The 19,432-nt window shown below is 55.2% G+C and overlaps 1 pseudogene across 1 annotated transcript in view; it reads left to right on the top strand.

Moving 5' to 3' along the window:
- Positions 1-19,432, top strand: part of LOC311530253 (C-type lectin domain family 2 member D-like) — a 43,758-nt pseudogene that overhangs the window by 21,014 nt on the left and 3,312 nt on the right. The window contains exons 2-4 of the transcript in view: positions 15,837-15,935; positions 18,249-18,436; positions 19,190-19,293. The product of the transcript in view is annotated as a C-type lectin domain family 2 member D-like (transcript). The remainder of the gene's footprint in view (positions 1-15,836; positions 15,936-18,248; positions 18,437-19,189; positions 19,294-19,432) is intronic.

Here is a 19,432-nt window from a genome sequence, read left to right as displayed (position 1 = left end):
TGCTACCACCTGTATGGTGAATCCTCCAACTCATCACCAACCAGCTCTTCCCCATTCTGCAACCTGGCCCCATGGTCTGACCGTGCAGGAGAACAGAAACCGTTTGGGACAGCAGGAGAGTCTCCTCAATGCCGCACTCTTCGCATGGCTTCCCGCGGTCATCGTGAAACACGACTACCCTGCCCCCCAGGAGTGTCTCAAGGAGCTGCCGGCGCAGTCACTGGGCACCCACTCGTAATGCTCTTGGGCAGTGGCATTGCAGAGGGAGCTGAGCAGACCATCCCTCTGTGACTTCCTGAATTGCTGCCAGGACGGATTCTCCTCTGCGCTAGGGAGAGTCCCCGAGGACAAGCAGCTGTGGTGGGGGAGGGGGCAAGACAAACACTCCCCATGAGCCCTTGACTAGCAGGCAAGCAGGACTCTGGGAGCCAAGGCATCGGTGTGTCTTGCTGGGAGAACAGAGCTGGAGAGCAGAAAAGGGCATTGGAGGAATTGTAGAAAAGTCAGTGTCATTGCTGGGTCATGGGCAGCCAGACCTAGTGGTCAGAGGCAGAGTCCACACTCACGAGACAGGAGTCGACAGTCAGCTGGGTCAGGACACTGGAAGGGCAGAAGCAAAAGACTAAATTGTGTTCAGCACCTCAAGTCAGATGAGTCACCCCGAGTCAGGATGCCAGGAAATCAAGCCTGGGGGGTGGGAGCAGGAAAAGCCAACACATGATCCAGAGCCGGGGAGGAGCTCAGCTGTTCAGACAGCTTCTTGTTCCTGCTGCTGGTTTAAGGAGGTCCCGGGGGCCAATTAGCTGCTCTGGGACTCTGCCAATAGGAGCCTCAAACTGGGTCTGGACTTCGTCAGTCCTAGGTAAGCAGTTTTTCGTAGGCTTCCAGGTGGCGTGCTGGAGGGTGGCTGCTCCCAGGAACCCTGCAGACCCGGGTTAATGACCCAGGGGTCAGGACAGTGAGTGATCTCTCCCCGCTCAAACCTCCTGCACAAAACAGTCTCCAGGGTCCCGGGCGCATCCTCTGAGAAGAAAGAAACACAGTCATGAGGACAAATAGGCTATGGAACAGGAGCCCCCTCTTTCTTGCAACAGCCCCAAGTGCCCAGAAGAGTGGACGGGTCTTACCTCCAGGAGATGCCTGGGATCTTCCATCTAAGCCTCAATGGGACCCCTGTTGCTTGGTCTGACAGGAGGAGATCATCTGTCCCCACTGCTCCCTGCCCTGGGCTGGCTGCAGCACACATCTGTGTAAGAGGCTGGGCCAGAGAGATGTTACAATCAGGGTCCAGGCAGCCCAGAAGGAGAACAGAGGGTCTGAAACCAGAAGACGAAGCAATCAAATCAGCGGATTCGACAGAGAAGTTTTCTACCCTACAGAGACATCAAAGAAGATCTGTTAGGAAAGCTGAGATGTTAGTCTGGAAACTGCTTCGGCAAAGATTGTGACTTGTTAAGATTCAGTTTTAGTCACTACAAAGTGTGTTGTGTTTTGTTTCTCTCTTTGAAATTTGTCTCTTTCTCTTGCTTAGTATCACTTAAATCTCTTCTTTGTGACTATGCTTCCCAAACCACCTCAGTGTTGTGTGTTCGAGTGAAGTGTGATTCTCCAGCCTACCCAACAGGCTGAGCTGTGCCCTGTCTCTCTGAAGGTAGCGAATAATTTCTGAGCGGTGCTGGGCCCAGAGTCCAAGGGCAGTTCACCAGACATCTCGTGGGAAGCCCAGAGACCAAAGGAGCAGGAGAGATTCCGGCCCCACTGACCCATGGGAACTTCCCACAGAAGAGCCTACACAGGGCTCTAGACACGGCCACTTTGGGTGTGTACCAGAGTTCACTCACCGCTAGATGCTGGCCAGGCCTCGTGTCACCGCTTTCTCTCTGGGCTAGCAACCCCGCTCATACTCACTCTTGCAGTTTGTTGGCTGGGAACTCAGCCCTCCAACCAGGTGACTGTCCTTTACTCCACTCCTTCCTGGGTTGTGCTCCTTGCAAACAAAGTCCCAAAATGTCTTGAACAGAAACAAGGTCTTCCACCCTCATGGGGAGTTCTGCCTCAGCCTGATTTCGGTTCAGGTTGCCCTTCTTGGGTTTCTCTGGTCTTCTATGTCCCCTTCCTTAGGGACAGTGAGAGAAGCCAGTCCTACCCTGGACTCCAGAGTTTGGCCCAAGGCCGTCTACTGAACAGCTCACTCTGCTTCTGGACTTTTGATGCTGTTTTCCCTTGTTTCCTCTCAGGTGGGGCTCACTTGATCATCAATTTGGCCTAGCCCCAGGCTAGGCAGCCATTGGCCAGGCCAACCTGTTAGATACCTCCTCCTTCAAATCTGGTCCAGCCCGGCTGACAGGTTTGCTGAGGGGATGGGGAAACCCCATTGCTGATCAGAAGGAGGTCAGAGTCTGTTCTCTAGGAGCTGAAGGTCCATTTGTCCTGCTGCGGGAAGTGGAGCTGGAGGGCAGAGATGTTAGGTGAAAGAGACTGCATGATGGAGTTGGAGACTGAGGGACGGGAGCCTCCTCCCAGAAACCCTGCCAGGAGAAGAGGTTTGAGGAGGAGTTCTCTGGGGAGCCTCTTGCTTGGAAAAAAACAAGGGTGGCACATTGATGGAGATGTCTCTGTCCCAGGGATGGGGGAAGCTCCCAGCCAGGCTATGCAGCAGGGATCCCATTTCTCCCCCAAGAAACCCAGATGCCCAAAGAAGTCAATGGCTCTTACCTCCAAGAGGGAGCAGGGTCTTCCTTCTCAGCCTCTTTGAGAACTATCACTGCTTGGCTTCCTTGGACAAGGGACCTGTCCCCACTGCTCCTAAGGTGGTTCAGCTTCTGACTGCACCCATCTGGGAGGCTGTCGCACACCCCAGGGCCTAGAAGACACGGGGGGAGGAGGCTCCTCTTTATCTCAGACTCGGAGAGCCCAGAGAAGGGCTAAAGGAAGAATAAAGGGCAGGAGATGAAGCTAGCCCTGAGCCTCTGTCCCATCCTCACCTCTTCAAATGTGGAGCTTCCTGAGCTTCAGTTGGGCACGCAGTCTGTAGCCCTGACCCAAAGGTCCTTCTGCGCCATATGGGGCAGGAAGATCTCTGCCTGGGAGCACGGGGAATGGGATGGGGGTGAGATCAAGGAAAGAGGGGAGGGATATGGGTGTGAGGGAAAGAGCTCCTGCCCCAGATGAAGGAATTTGGGGGGCCAAGGGAAGGACACAGCTCCACAGAGAGGGGAGAGAGTTTCTGCGAATGCCAGGGCCTCCATTTCCGCTTCCACTAGCCTGGCATTTACAGTGAGACAGAGCAGTACCTGCAGCAGGGAGTGGGACTTGCTGAACAGGGAGGGGAACCTTGAAGAGCGTCAGATGAGCCACAGTCCTTGCAGCGCCTCGGGCATCTGGTGCAAGTGCCGGATGATGTGAAGCTGGCACATGACCTTGGCTGTGACATCCTCGTGCTGCAGGGGAACGAGAACATGTCAGAGACTGAGACACTCCCCAGAAATCAGGGAGGATGAAGAGCACCTGGAACCAGCACCATCATTTCCACCCAGCAGCTGCTCATGTCTGAGTGGTAGATTCACCCTCCTGACCCCTAGGATGGAGGCTTGCTGTCCTCTCTAGTGACCTCCAGTGCCAACCCCCCTCCTTGTCGGGTGAGCTCCTGCCACCTCCCCATCAGTGCCCATGACAGCTGTTCCACCTCCAACCCACCTGGGGACACCGCTCAAGTTCGGAGAACCCTCTCTTCCACCCCTACCTCCATCCCCACCCAGGTAGGGCAGGGAGGGGGCTCTAGAAGGGTGGTGGGGGGCGGGAGGGATTCTGGCAGCAGTGAAGTGGGATGGGGAGAGCTTGAGACCTTTCCCCAAGACACCCCAGTGACAAAAGCTGAAACCACAGGATGGCAGCCTTGTTGAATGGGGCAGGTCAGCAGCCCCTGCCAACTGAATCCTCCCAATCTCTCGAGAGCGGGTCCAGCCTTACCAGCAGCAAGACCAGCTTCCCACGCCCATGTGCTTCAGTCAGTCACCATCACCAGTCAGTCCTTGGCCTCCCAGGCTGCCAGGGATGGGAGCAACTCTCGATGGTGGCTGGGGTGACATGGACACTAGACCATGGGGAAATGGGTGCAGCTCTGTGGGGCAGGAAAGGTTCCCAGAGGGCACTTAGGGGACTCTCCTGTCCTTCCCAGGAGTGATAGCAGAGCACCACATCCTAAGAACAGAAGTCCATGAAGTCCAGAAGTCCACACTAGGCTCCTTGCTACCAGGCCAGCGCATGGCGAGAGGATGGGAAGGAGGCCCTGGGCCCCACGCCAAGCTTCTGAGTCGATTGCAGCTGCTTACCGTGTCCCCCATCAGTTGCTGGGCTTCCCCCAGGAGGGAGTAGACGAGCACCAGCCCAGCCTGGCTGACACGCAGCAGGGGGTCATAGATGGCCAGCAAAGCTGTCTGCACGAAGGATCTTCTCTGCCCGACGGAGAAGAATTTTCCAAAGACCTAAAACCAAGAGGACATGAGGCTCGAACAGATTGCCCAGAGCCAGCCTCCATGTCCTGGAGGTACAATGGCGTCTCATTCCCCAAAGAGTGGGGAAGAGAGCTGCTGTGGCCAAGGCAGTTCATTCCCCAGGAGGCTTTCAGGGTCCCAGGGCTCAGGGAAGCCCCTTTATTAAAAGGTCGCAGATGCTGAGGGACCAAAGCCTCCAGTGGCTCTTTCGGGAAGGCAATTTATGGCAGGGGCCAGGATGGGCTGGAAATGGATCTCTAATGTGTGTGAGCAGGCCCAATCTGCTGTGCAGGGCACAGAGATGACAGGGGACCCTGTCTTGCTTCCAGCAGAGAGATCTCCTTCACCTCAGCGGCTAGAAGAGTGTGCGTGTGGAGGGGGTTGGAGCTGACAGACCAAGGGTCTCTTCCCCGAGCTAAGCGATTTCTCTAGTTGCTGGCTATGGCCTCTGCAACTCCTTGGTTTCTTGAAGGGGAATCCAACCTGCAGCCTGACAAGAACAAGGAGACTCATGGCCCAGTCCCAGTGTGGGACCTTTGGCACCAGCGTGTCCCACTGCTTGCTGGATGAGGAACTCTGAACTGGAAATAAGGAGCGGGCTCTTTTCCTGTCTCCAGGAGGCATCCACTGCAGGGAACCCAGCCAGCTACACTCCCTGAGCTGTGTCATGCCCTGGCACAGTGCCCTTACCTCCCCCACTCTGGCTGTATTCTTGTAGCCCAACAGCCTGCTGTCCTGGTGCCAGTCGTAGCACCAGAGATCTTCCGCCTCATGTATGGTCAGGCCTGGAAGAAAGAGAGAGAGAGAGACTTTTCTCCTCATTCTGGTTGCAGTTTCTGTGTCCTTCCAATCCCATTGGTGGCTGCACAGTGGAGTGGAGAAGAACAGAGGAAGAGAGAGACTTGTTCTCCAGCTGGGGTCAGTCTGAGAGAAATGGTCTGGGGTCCCATTATCAACCTGTGGTCACTCTCAGTCCGCTATTGAGTTCCGTGTCCCAGCTGGGTTCCTTACCCCTCTGTTGGAGCAGCAATTGGTAGAGCCGGTAAGTCCCCTCCCTGGCCTGCCGGCTGATGTTCTTGTCTGGATCGCTGACAAATAGAGCCAGCTGGGCCACATGGTGCCCCATCCGAGGGAACTCAGCTGAGATCTAATGGAAGGGAGAGCAGAGGGGACTCCATCAGCATTTTCCTCTCAGCTCCCTGTCTGCCCTGGGCCAGAGGGCTCCTTCCCCTTAGCCCCTCTGCAGGAGATGCCGGGGGAGAGGAGCTTGAGATCGAGCCTTCATTTGCTCTGCTGCCAAGGGAGCCCGGGATGCCAAGCAGGGGCTGGAGCATGGTCCCCTTAAAGGCCCAGGGACAACACTGAACCAGGACAAGAAGAACTTGACTCAAGCCTAGCTCAATCCTGCTCTGACTCTGCCTCCCCATGAAGAACCCTCCGAAGCCACAGCCCCGGCAGCAGCAGCAGATCCTGCAGCCCGCTGGAGCCAGCCCACCTCCGCCTGGAGCCAGCAAGCTGGGCTCGGAGCTCACTTACGTCAAACTCAGGGAGGGTGACTGTGTATCTCAGCAGGGCTGTGCTGCTCCTGATAGCCCTGGCTCGCTCCTGGGACACCCTGGACACGACCCAGAGGTTGACATGCTGTGGGGAAAGGAGGCAGGTCAGACTCAGTGGCCAGCTGCTCCTGCTTTACAAATGAGCCCGCCACGCCTCCAGCCCCAGGGGCCTGAGACATTCTGCGCAGGGGGGAATATCTGAGTCCTTGATGGCAGAACTTTAGAAGGGGATTCTTTCCCCCAGGATGCAGCTTGTACCCTTCAGGTCACAACTTCTCCGCATCTCTCTAGATTGGGACAATGTTCGGGGTCGGGGCTGGTCCCATCCTCCCAGAATTCCTGATTCCTGAACAGTTCACCAGAAAGAAGACTGAACCCTCGGCCCTTCCCTGCTACGCAAATCCTTGGGGGGATGTAGGGAGTGACTGAGAGCACAATCCCCCCAGGAATTTCAGAGCAGATCAGGGGGAAGGGCTGATTCCCTGGGGCCCTCCTGTTTCTCTAGGAAGGAGCATGTGCCTCTTCTCTGAGAACTAGCTCCCTAATCTCATGGGCTCTGTGTGTTGGAGGGGAGGGGGAAGGGTGGATTTTCCGACTCTCACTCCCCAAGACAGCCAGGAGCCCTGTGCTTAGTGCTCAGCAGAACCAGGCAGAGCTCTGGCTTGGATCCCAGCTCCTTCCTCTGTTCCTCAAGAAGGAAGGACCTGACACTACATTGTACTGACTTCCCCAAGCAAGGACGGCCAACTGGGGACCCAGCTAGGAGGACAGAGTAGAAAATGGATCTTCCAGTCTCTCCTTTCCAGTCCCCCAAAGAGTTACGGTGAAATGGGGCTCACCTCCAAGATGAAGTGGAGCCTGTCTGTGTCTGGGGACTCTGCCAGCAGGTTCCCCAGCATGGCATCCAGGACCTCTGCGATGACTTTGTGCAGAGTCTGCAAAGCATGGGTCAGACTTAGGGAACCTGGGCCTACACCTGCCACAGGATGGGAAGAGGGGTCTCTGGGAAGCACTGGGGAGACTCCCAAACACATCTCCCAGCCTCTCTCCTTCACATCCCACTGCAGGCAATTCGCAAGAATTGATGACCCCTGGACCTTTAATCCATGAGCTTAGCAGGTCTCTGCAGAGGGCCTTGTAGGCAGAAGAGTAGGAAACAGCCAAGTTGATATGGATGGAAGCTGGGCTTCTGGGCAAAAACACGGCTTATGAAAGAAAGAAAGAAAGAAAGAAAGAAAGAAAGAAAGAAAGAAAGAAAGAAAGAAAGAAAGAAAGAAAGAAAGCAATCCCCCAGGGAGGCGTAATCTCTTCCCTGCTGGAGGGAAGGATGCAAGCCTGCAGCTTGTTCCATCTCCACTACCCCACCCCTAAATCTGGAGCTCCAGCGAATCAAGGGAGTAGGGACCAAGGACTACTCTGGAAGAGGAGGAGGATGAAGGAGGAGGTACCTGGATGCCGGTGGTGTCCTTCTCCGTGCCTAGGGTGAAGACGGAGTGAAGGGCAGCTCGCAAGAGGTGGGTCTCTAGGGCTGGCTCCAGGGCAGGTTTCATGGTGCTGGCAAGAGAGAGGAGCTGCTATTAGACTGTGCAGTACTGGGTGGGACTGTCGCCAAGACAGACACCAAGCCACAGGGATAGAGGCACAGGCTGGCGAGAATGGAAACTGAGGCACTTCGCTAGGGAATGACAAGGCCAAGGTGTCCCAGACAGACAGTGGCAGGACAGGAATAGCTGCTGTTCCCTGGAGCCTGCTGCCCCTCCTGTATCGGAGCCCGAGAGTGAGCCCCTCCCCAAGGCCCCTGTCATGTTATGGGAGTGAAAAGAAGAGCCCTGCCAGGAGAGAGTGACCCTCCCCACCCCACCATCTCTGCCAGAGGCACCACTCTTGGGAGGTGACTTGGGAGGGACAGTGACGGTGACTCCCAGCCTTGGGCCTGAGCAGCACTGGGGTGAGGGGAGCCGGCAGGGTGGGGGGGTGGGGCTGTCTCAGTACCAGAGGTAGCCCACTGCAGCCAGGGAGTGGGCGAGGACGGCGCTGGGTGACGAGTCATCGGGAAGCTCCTCGATGAGCTCCTGTGAGACGTGAAAGAGACAAAGGAGCGTGTGAGATTCACGCCCGACTGACGCCTCCCAGTGAGGAGATGACACCGCCAGTGCCCCACATGGCCAGCAGGATCCCCCACCACCTCCCACTCCTCCAATTCCTTCCTGCCCATCCGACTTGTCCCCCTTCTCGGATTCCTGCCCAGCTCACTCCCAATCCCCTTCTCTCCTCCTCCCTGTCAAAACTGCCCCCATTCAGCCCCATCCCGACGACTGAGCTGGGACCATGAGATTCCTTGTCCCCCACTCTCAGCTGCCCCCCAGCCCCACAATTCTCCCCCTCCCTCCAGCTGCCGTATGGCGTGTCTCACTCACCACGATCCTCTTCACCACAGCCGCCTTGCAGCAGCGCGGCTCCATCGTGTCCTCCCCTCTCTCCCGTGCAGCCAGACATGCGGGGTAGATGGCCTGAAGGAACAGGAGCTGCTGCCCCTCATCCTGTACCCACCGGGAGTGGGGTATAGCGAGAGACAACCTGTTAATGAGGGACCTTCCTGCCCCACCCACACCAGCTCCAGGGCTCAGGCCTCAATGGGGGATTGTGGGGACCCGCCTATTGTCCAAATCCCCCACCACTCCTACACAAGCAGGATCAGGAACTGGGACAGTGCCTGTGCGGGGAGATGACTTTGGCTGTTGTGGGACACCCCCATCTTGGGGGTCCCACATCATGGGTGTAAAAGGGCCCCATTAGGGGTGGTGGATCATGAGGGACAAGACCCTCGGCAGGGGGTGGGGATCCTGGGAAGGGGCAGGGCAATCTTGGTTCCAGCCCAGTGGGGAACATTTGTACCTTATCTCTGCACTGGAGCTGCTCTCGGATGACCTTGAGAGCAGCTTCATCTTTGGCCACGTCCACCCCTTCCTCCTGCTCCGAATCCAGGGGGGTCCCTGCACCAGGGAGGGAAGTCACGGGCGTGGTGGGCAGAGCAGGATTCAAGACCCCCCTTCCCACCTCAGGCACCCAGGGCAGATGGGGCCCCAAACCTCCCTCTCAGGGATGCCTTCAGCCCCCAACAGCTGCAGAAGCCCAGAGAAGAACCCCCCCTCCACTGGCCAGGACTCCAGGGGAGGTGCCGATTCCCCCGGCCCTGGAGCAGCAAGGACCAAAGTGGCAGCAGCTCTTCACACCCCCACCCCCAGGTCCCCGTGCAGAAGGGGCAGCTGTGTGATGGCTGCTGCTGTCCGTGGGGTTCGCGGGGCTCAGGCCAGACACCTGGGATGGGGACCTCCCCCCTCCCCGTATTCCTGGGAGAGCATCTGGGCCCAGGGTGTTCACATCCCGTCCTCAGCCCTCCCGGAGCCCAGCCTGGCTCCTCACCTGGAACAAAGCAGTGGCCTCCATCGGCCTGGCTGCTGCCAGATGCCCAGGTGCTGCCGCTGTCCCAGGCTGAGCTGCCGGTGCTGGGACAGGGACCTTCCCCCTCCTGGCCTGCAGGGGCTGGAAGGTCCTCAGAGACCGGGCAGGGCGATGCCTCCTGATGGGAACGAGGTCTGGGCTCCTGGGGCCGCTGCTGCCCACACAACAAGCCCCAGAGCCACCCTGCCCGGCGCCCCTCCTGGGCTGGGTCCTGTCTGCGAAACCGCAGCCTGGGCCAGCTCCATTGGGGCCTGGTCGGAGCCTCTCCCAGCTCGGGGCCTGCGCCGGGAGCCGGGGTCCTTTTCCAGAAGGCCGGGCACTTCCGCCGTCTGGCCTGGACGGGAGCTGCTTCCCCGCCAGCAGGGACGCAGGGGTTGCTCTGCCCCTTGGGAAGATGGCAGCTGCTTCCCTCAGGCTCTGGGGCCACCTGCAGAGCCTTCCTCCGCAACATCCGCAGGAGCCTGGCCATCCTGGAACCGAGCGGGGAGCAGGGGTGAGACTGGGCTCCAGGCAGCCTTTCACTCCTGGGCCTTTTCCGTCCCTCCTCCTCCCTCCTCCAACCACAGCCGCCCCCTCTGCCCGCACAGGAGTGCAGGGAATGCCATCTACACACACGGGCAGGAGTTCATTGCATGATCCGCTCCCAATGTTTCCCCTCGTAATCCCTGCTGCTGCAATAGCCAGGAAGTCTCATCCTTTTCCAGCAATGAGGTCAGTCCCAAAGACCATCGGTTACTCTGGAGAAGCAGTCCCCTCCTGTCGTCCCAGGCCACTCTCCCACCCAGGCTAGAGAAGGAACAGAAGCCAGGAGTCCGGACTTCTCCTGGGAAATCATTCCTCACATCAAAGTCACAAAGGCCCTCGGCACAGGAAGCACAGAGCCCTCCTCGTTCCCCATTGATTTCCAGGCTCAGCAGCTCACAGGGTCTGGCTCACCTCAGAGACTCTCAGCCTGGGGAAGGGTTGGGAGGGAAGGGCTGGGAGGGGAAGGGCTGGGAAGCCCCATTGCTGGAACCTTTCCAAACACACTGGAGACGGCTCTGGAGAAGCCCCTGCCTGGCCTAAGAGTGAGGGGCTCTTGGGGGCTGTTTGCAAATGAAATCCCCCTTTGGAGATAGTCTCTCCCCCAGACAGAGAGGGGAACACACCGAGGAACCCGAATGCCACTCACGTGCTCTCAGTGATGGTACAATGAATGGCGGATGTTCAGGGTCAGCAGACGTCCCTCACCCTCCTCCTCACTCTCCAAGCCCAAGGCAGGCTGGAGAGGGTGGTGACCTCAGGAGTTACCCTGCCCAGCCAGCAGGCAGGGTGATGACACGAGGGCGATCGACTGGCTGTGAAAACAAGAGTCTGTCTGATTGCCAAGGGACGGAGAAACTCAGCCAGCAGCAGGGGGTGCAGAACACGGCCCTAGGGCGGAGGTGACAGCGCCTCCGGGATCCTGACATCCCAGCACTTTACTCACCTTCCTGGAGCCTCCCAAACCCACTGGGCTGTAGCCATGGGACCCCAACCCTACTGACGGCAAACGGGCCTCAGCTGCGACCACAGGGTCACACCGAGTGTCAGAGCCATGGATGGACCCCTTCACTGACCACTGCCGCACACTCCCTCCCACAGCTGGCAATTGCAACCAGGCCCTAATGTCTGGTCCCCCTGCCTTTGAGAGAGAGTGTCACTCCTGCTTCCATTGCTGCGGGACTGTGGGACTTTGGGCAAGTTGCTCCCCCTCTCTATGGCTCTCTGGGACTCACATTCCTGAATGGGCTTTATAAAAGACAATGGTTAAAGTTTGGCCCCAACTAGTTCTTGTTTCTCGAGACTATCCATTTTAGCAAAGTTTAGAGTTCTTGACATTCAACACCTGGAAACATCCCTTTCTCCTTCGCAGATGGCCTTAACATCCCTTATCTCACCCAGGCTTCCTGCTGCCTGGAGTTAGAGAATTGACCCTGTTCCCATTGGACCTACCCAAGGGGTCACACAGCGAAGCGGTGACGGAGCCAGAAAGAGAAGACAACTGTCCTGATTCCTGTTCTAACTAACAGACAACAACCCCCCAGAGGCAGGGATAAGGCCCAGGAAATAAGGGGTGAACATTTTCATGGAAACCTTTTTCTGTCAGAAAATCCATTCAAACGAAACCACTTTGTTTCTTGAAATCATAACAAGTAGGATGAAAATTCTTTGCAAAAATATCTGTTTGCAAAACAAGAGCATCTCCTGTCCGTCACAGTGCATTCAACTGTCTCGTCATACACAAAGGGGAGACACTATGCTCTAGAAAATTGGATGAGATGCTTCAGTCTGAGCTAAGTAGTTGCTGCTTTTCACAATTTCAAAACAATAAAATACAAATCAAATTGAATATTAGGTTATAATCTGATATGGCTCAGTGTGATAGGACACCCCCTAGTCTGCACTGCTCCGAGTGACACTGTTCAGTGGATCCCCAGCATCCACCCATGGCGAGGTAGGTGGGAGAGGATTGTTATTCCTTCTTGACAGAAGGAGAAACGAAGGCTGAGAAAGGAGCAGGGACTTGTCTTAGCTGATGCAGCCAGTCAGTAGCAGAATTGCTCTCAAATGAGCTACAGACCAACAATTGTTCATAGTAATTATTCAGCAATTATTTCAGAAGAACTGGAATGTTCGAGAGGATCATGAACTGCTCCGAGACAATGAATGGAGAGCAGCATCCACATTGGTCAAACGTATAACTGATTGTGACTTATTTGCTTGGTCATAAAAGAGAACAACAAAGACCAGAGTTTCCTCCCTGTCAATAGCCCCCTCCTCAGCCAATCAAGGTTGAGACTTTGAGGGGTGGGAGGCTAAGGGATCTCATCAAATAGCCCAAAGAATGGCCCCGGTCACCACCGAGGGGATCACTCTCGGAGCACTAGTCCAGTCTCACCTCTCTGTGAGGGCCTCCCACAACCCCCCCGGACCCCGCTCCACACACAGAGCTCCTGGTGGTGGGAGGAGAGCAGAGGAAAAGGACAAAGGAAGCAAGAAGAGAAAGGTAGGAGGGACAGAGGAAAAGGGAAAACAAAAGGAGAAACCCCAATGTCCCCAGTAATTCTAAGGGACAAAATCCTAGGTCGGAAATAAAATACTGCCCCCCCCCATCTAATGTTTTCCTTTCCTAAAAATCAGCCAGAACCTGATGGATCAGACTGAACAGGTTCCAAACCTCTCCGAGGCTCTTACCTTCTATACAGGGACGTCTGTTTTCGAGCAAATCCACTAAAAGAAAAGGAGAAAACTCCAAAGAGGGTCCTCCTTGCGCTCACGTACGTGCAAGTGAATGCCTCTCTCAGTCCTCCAGGAGAGACCTCGAGAAGTAGACGTGCTGAAGCAAAGCCACAGGGATCTCCGAGCTTGCCCCTGTCCTGCACCCCTGTCCTGCCTGGCTGATGTCAAGTTCTCTCTGTGAGGTCATCGCCTCCCCACCACCTTTGTCCAATAGGCTGAGGTCCTGCCAAAGGCCCTTGTGATGTCACTGCCACACCCACCACTCCCTTGTAGTGCTGATGTCCTGCCCCTGTCCAGCCACGTTGGATGTTTCAGCCGCTTCCCCTGGATCACCCCACTCAATGTCACTTCCTTGTGGGGTGACACCGACTACATAGTAGAACACAGAAGTTCTTCCCCAGGCCGCAATTAGGTTTTCACAAGTTAGTTGACTTTATGGCCAGAAGGAACCATTCGAGCATTTAATCTGATCCCCTGCGTATCCTAAGGCCTCCTGTATGTCAGAAGAGCTGGGCTTTTCTTTTACTCAAACATTTTCCAGAAAGGCATCTAGTCTTTATTCGAAGAGATCAAGAGATGGAGAAGCCATCATTTCTCTTGGTACTTTGTGCCAATGACAAACCACCCTCTTACAAATCTGGGTCTTATTGTCATTATCCTTTTTCTGATTTCTGCTTCCATCCATGGGGTTTTGTCATGCCTTTCTCTGAGACATAAAAGAGCCCTTTTATACTCAACATTTTCTCTCCATGAAGTCAAGCAACTCACTTCTCATTCTTCTCTTGTATATACTAAGCAGATTGAGCTTTTTCAATGTCTCATAATAGGGCATCATCCCCATCACTCAGTTATGAATCTTTTCTGCACCCTCTCCAATTGTTTTAACATAATATTCAAAATGTGGACACAAGAACTGGATTCAACATTCCAACATCAGTCTCACCAATGCTCTTTCACTTCCCTTTCCATCCTCACTACTCTATCCAGCCAAGAATGGCTTTAACCTTTTTTAACACAGTTTCACATTGACAGCTCATGTTGAACAGCTTGTCCACTATGACCCCAAAATCCTTTTCAGGGTCACTGCTTTCCAGCGGATTGTCCCCAATTCTGTAGGGTGCCGCCTGACTCCTTTGTTACTGGAGGTATGGGGTTGCATTTGGCTTTATTAAAACCTAATTCTTTAGTAAGTATTTTAGAAGAACTAGCCCATTAGAGAGAGAATCGTGAATTACTCCAAGACAATGAATGGAGAAAAGCGGCAAGAGCAATCAAATGCATGTTTGGTTACGCCCTATTTCCTTGGTCTTAAAAGAGGGTCACAAGGACCTGAGCCTCCTCCCTCACAATAGCCCCAAACTCCCCCAATCAGCATTGAGACTCTGAGAAGCAGAAAGCTGAGAGTTCTCACCAGATGTCCCGGGTCACCACCGGAGGGAGTCACTCTTAGAGCACTATTCCAGCCACATGTCTTTGGGAGGGCCTCCCGCAATGAGAGTTGGAGTGCAACACCCCCTCCCCCCCTCCGTCCCCAACTCCACACGCACAGACAGGTCCTGGTGGTGAAAGGAAAGCAGGGGAAAAGGACAAAGATGCAAGAGAAGACGAGAAAGGAGGGAGAGACAGGAAAAGGGAAAACAAAAAGGAGAAACCCCAATGTCCCCAGTAATTCTAAGGGACAAAGTCTTAGGTCGGAAATAAAATGCTGCCCCCGCAATCTAGTGTTTTCCATTCCTAAAAATCAGCCGACACCTGATGGATCAGACTGAACAGGTTCCAAACCTCTCCGAGGCTCTTACCTTCTATACAGGGACGTCTGTTTTCGAGCAAAACCACTAAAAGAAAAGGAGAAAACTCCGAAGAGGGTCCTCCTTGCGCTCACGAATGTGAAAGTGAATGCTCTCTCAGTCCTCTAGGAGAGACCTCGAGAAGGAGACGTGCTGAAGCAAAGCCACAGGGATCTCCGAGGTGGCCCCTGTCCTGCACCCCTGTCCTGCCTGGCTGATGTCAAGATCTCTCTGTGAGGTCATCGCCTCCCTACCACCTTTGTCCAATAGGCTGAGGTCCTGCCAAAGGCCCTTGTGATGTCACTGCCACACCCACCCCTCCCCTGCAGTGCTGATGTCCTGCCCCTGTCCAGCCACATTGGATGTTTGAGCTGCTTCCCCTGGATCACCCCTCTCAATGAGCGTTCATTGTGGGCTCAAGCCGAACACAGTAAAACATCAGAGGCTTCTCCCCATGCTACGCTCATTTTTCATCAATTAGCAGACTTTATGGACAGAAGAGACCATTAGAGCGTGTCATCTGACCCCCTGCATATCACATGCTTTCTGTAGAGCATAGGAGCTAATTTTTGACTACACACGTTCCAGAAAGGCATCTAGTCTTCATTAGAAGACATCAAGAGGTGGGGAATTCCCACCACTTCCCTTTCTAGTTTCTTCCTTTGGTGATTCGTCCTCACTGTTGAATATGTGTGCCCTCTTTCTAATACGAATTGGTCTCTTTTGAGTTTCCAGCCACTGGGTCTTGTTATGCTTTTCTCTGATAGATTAATGAGCCCTTTAATACCCAATATTTTCTCTCCATGAAGTCACTTCAACACTTCAATGATGTCACCACCCAATCTTTTTTATAATCTAAACAGGCTGAGCTCTTTCAATAGCTCACTAGCATCTGCCAGGAAGGGAGTCCCCACAGAGGGACACCATAATCTCCCAGGGAGGGAAAAGGCTCTCACTGCCATTTCTTAACCTCATGGGGTGTTCTCCTACTCTGCCAACCCCACCCCTTTTTCAGTATCTCCAGGTTCCTGAGGGAGCAGGAACCAGAGGCCATCCTGCAGCTGGGACAGAGATGGAGGTTGATGACCTACCTGCCCGTGGTGACCATGGTGCAGGACAGCCCTCAGGACATGCGAATGCAGCTCCAGATCTGCATTGTGTTGGAGAGCTTTACAAAAACTAGACAAGAACGGTGCATGTTCCAGGGCAGCTCCAGCCCCGGTGCTGTCAGTGAGACGTGTCCTCCCAGCCCTGCCTGACGGGTCTTTCTGTTTCAGACCCTCCTTGGAACTGCCAGAAAAGTCCAACCTGTAGAGTTGTGGTTGCAGTGATAGTTGTATGGTCTGCGTTGATTGCTGCCATCATTGCTCTGGCAGGTGAGTTCCCAGCTTCCGCCCGGCTCCCTTCCCCTCCATCTACGATCTCCGCGCATCCCATTCCCCCGTGACCTACCACACTCACTCTCTCCTCCCGGACTGTCCGGCTTCTGCCCCTGGGGCAGAGGATTCCTGGGGGATCTTCCTCCCAGACCCCTGCACCTGGGCACTCTCTGTGTCAGGACGATCTGACTGACATTAGCCCCCCCAGCCCATCTCTGAGCACTTTGGACCCAAGCCACCTTTGCCACACGCCATGAAGCAGTCCCTGACCAGGGTGTCCAGTGGGACAGGATGCAGTGCAACACTGAGCCCTTTGCCTTCCCTGTGTTGCTCTGAGGTTACCAGCTTGGCCTTCCTGGATCTTCAGGTCACGCCTGTGGCCGGGCGGCAGGTGCTGCTGTATTACTGAAATGAGCCGTAGAACTCAGTCTAGACCCCTCCACCAGCGCAGTGTGGAAACCCACCAATCGCTGAGCTTGGCCAGGAAGGGTCCCTTAGCACCATTCACTCCCCCGGGCTGCCCAGACAGCGTGTGCTTGTGCAGAGGGCGTCTGTTTGCGGTGAACATGAACCCTGTTGTATCCCCCCGTTGTCTGGGGCAGGGCGTGCTGGGGAATGTCGGGGGTGGGATTTCTCTATTGCCCTGGGATCCGATCACTGGGCCCCAGGAGGGTTTAGCAGCTGGCAGAGGGGATTGAATCCAGGTCTGTCTGCATTAGGAATCCTCTGTGCCGATGTCATGACATCCGTGCAGTTGAATTGGGGCAAACCGCTAAAGCAGACGCACTGCACTGGTGCACAAAGGAGCTTGCCTTGCTGCAGTTCGCTGCAGGAAGTTACCAGAGCGAGCCGCACTGCTCCAGCGCATCTCCAGGAGGTGTTTTCCCTGATGTCACTGCGTCACTGTGATTATACTGGTGCAGATTGCTCTGATACAGATGGGCCCTGAATCCCAGCTCCCTGCTGTAATGGCAGGCTGCTGCAATGGGCAGCATTGGCTCTCACTGTGTAAGGTGGGAATCTGTGAGCTTAGGGTTGGTTACACACCTGCAGGTGCAGGGAGCTCTGCAGAACATGTGGCATCTGAGCTGGAGATGGATGGTGGAGACAGCCTGTGCCATCAACTGTTCGTCACTGACTTCTCTGCTCAGTTCAGTAGGGCAGGGGTGTGGGCTACCATGCACTGGACAGTTAAATCTACAGGGTCAGACATGCCTTGTGAGTGAGGTGAACACATGCTCGCTTTCTGATCACCGCTGCCACGTTTCCTAACTCTTCCCAACTTAGAGTGTCTGTTCCTCGCTGAGCGCCAGCCACATGGGAAGGCTTGAAAACCAGCTACCGAGTTACTTTGGTGCAAACAAAAGTGACGTGCTCGAAAACATCTGGAGGGGTTTGAGTCCAACTCCTCTCAACTAGACAGGCCTTTCAAATCCTCTTTGGTGTCACTTATGGGTGACCCCACTGCTGCTCTTTCATGACTCTGAAAGGGTTACACTGCCATGAGGGCTTCCAGAAAGTGCCTTTCTTGCTGCTGTGTTTGGGGAGAGAAAAGTCTGCAGGTAGGAGGTGAATTAAGTTCCATCATTCCTGGCCCACAGTGCAACAGGTCACTTCCCGTGGCTGTAGTTTCTGGCGCCCCCTTGTGGCTTTCATGTCCCTGAGTGAAAGTTCCCATGTTCTTCTCAGTAGTTCACCTGCTGTTTGTTGCTAGGTTGAACGTCCAGCTGTTGATCTTGTGCCTGGGGTGAAATGCTCTGAGCTGTGTCAGTCCCTCCCAGGCTGGGAGTGTCCCTGGAATCCTTCTTGCCAGGCAAATTTACAGTGACAAACTTCTCCGTCCCCCTGCATCTGATTGCAGTGGACCAGCCCCAGCTGGGGGTCCCAATGGGCTTGGCAAGCCGGTCAATTGACTGCCTGTTTGGCCGCAGTCAAATGCTCCAGCGAGAGCCCTGGGGGTAGGAGGCAGCCTGCCTTTCGGATTGCGTCTTGGAGCCTCACTGGTGTTTTCCAGAACTTGGTTTCATTGTTTTGCCTTTTTTTTCTGAGCTAAAATAACTCAGTGAAGTACATTTTTTTAAAAAAAAATTAGGTAGATCCGTATCTATCGAAAGCTAAACCTACTGTAGACAATGACGTCTTGCTCTTTTTTCTTCCTGGCGGGAGGTAACCAGTTCTGATAAATTGGTATTTTAAAATATCTGACCACTCTTTGACAGATTTGACTGGTCAGTTGACCAATTTTTGTACCAGTCAAATGCCCAATTCTCGATGCAACTCTTACCCTCCATGTGACTGTCTCATTCTCAGCGCTGACCTCTCAGCTTTCATCAGCTGATCTGTGCCCCCCTGCTAGCCCCTCGTGCCCGGACGGCTGGATGGGATACTGAGGGAAATGCTACTATTTCTCAGAGAGGGAAGGGAGCTGGACCGACAGCCGAAGCCGCTGCTCTGCCCTGGGTGCCTCCCTGGCTGGGATCGACAGTGAGCAGGAAACGGTGAGAGACTCTCGAGTTGCCAGACACTAATCTGGGCACAGGGGTGGCTGCTGCAGCAGTACCTGGGCTCTGCCCCATGGGGTGAGGAGCAGCTGTGAGCCCTCCCGTGCTGGGAGGCTGGAGTGAATGAACTTCCAGCCGCTGAACGCCAGCCCTGGCTGGGCCCAGGGCCCTACTGTCTGTGTGTGATCACAGGGATTGCCCATTCTCCACTGCCCCCCTCCCCAAATAGGGAGACAGCTTCTGTCTAGGGCAGGGCTGGCTCAAGCATCTCCTGGCCTGCTGGCTGCTGGAGTGGGACTGAAAACCCAGCCAGTGCTCCTGTTGTGGGGATGGGAAAGGAGCAGCCAGCTGAGGAGGCGGGGGAGGAGGGGATCCTTTCACATTGACCCCTCCCACTTCAGCTTGACTCGCTCCCTCCTCCTGCCTTGCTGGGGTGAGCGGTGGCTGCTCTGTGAGAAGAGACGTCTCTGCAGAAAGCTCAGACCCAACAGCTGCCCCCAGCTCAGGGGGACTTGGGGTGTGGGTTACTGGGAGCACCGGGGTGGGGCTGCTGTGTGCGGTGGGAGGGTTAAGACTGCCCGGGTGATCTTGTGCTTTGCAAGAGGGAGGGGAAAATCTCCGCCCCCCGAAAATAAACTGAGCACCCTTCAATATTTGACTGGGATTCTCTGCAGCACAGAGCCCTGGAGGGGGAGGTGGGGAAGCACCGGAGCTGGGGCTGATACCTGCTGTCCCTCAGCTTTCGTTAAGGCGTTCCTGCTGCGCCATAAGGGTGTCTATGACCACTGGATCGGCCTCTGGAGGGAGCAGGGTCAGCCCTGGAAATGGGCCAATGGCACCAAATTCAACCACCTGTGAGTCTCTCTCACCCCCCTGGACTAATTCCCTGGGCTTGGGGATTCTGGTGTCTGAGCGGTTTGAGCTCAGGTAGATCCACCATTCAGTGCTAGTGAAACCACCAGACACGACCCTGGTCCGTTCGCGTCCTGCGTG

Source organism: Lepidochelys olivacea, assembly GCF_965140295.1.
Source record: "Lepidochelys olivacea isolate rLepOli2 genome assembly, chromosome: 14".
Classification (NCBI taxonomy): Eukaryota; Metazoa; Chordata; order Testudines; family Cheloniidae; genus Lepidochelys; species Lepidochelys olivacea.
Note: the sequence above shows the minus strand (reverse complement) of the source record. Positions and strands in the feature narration are given on the sequence as shown.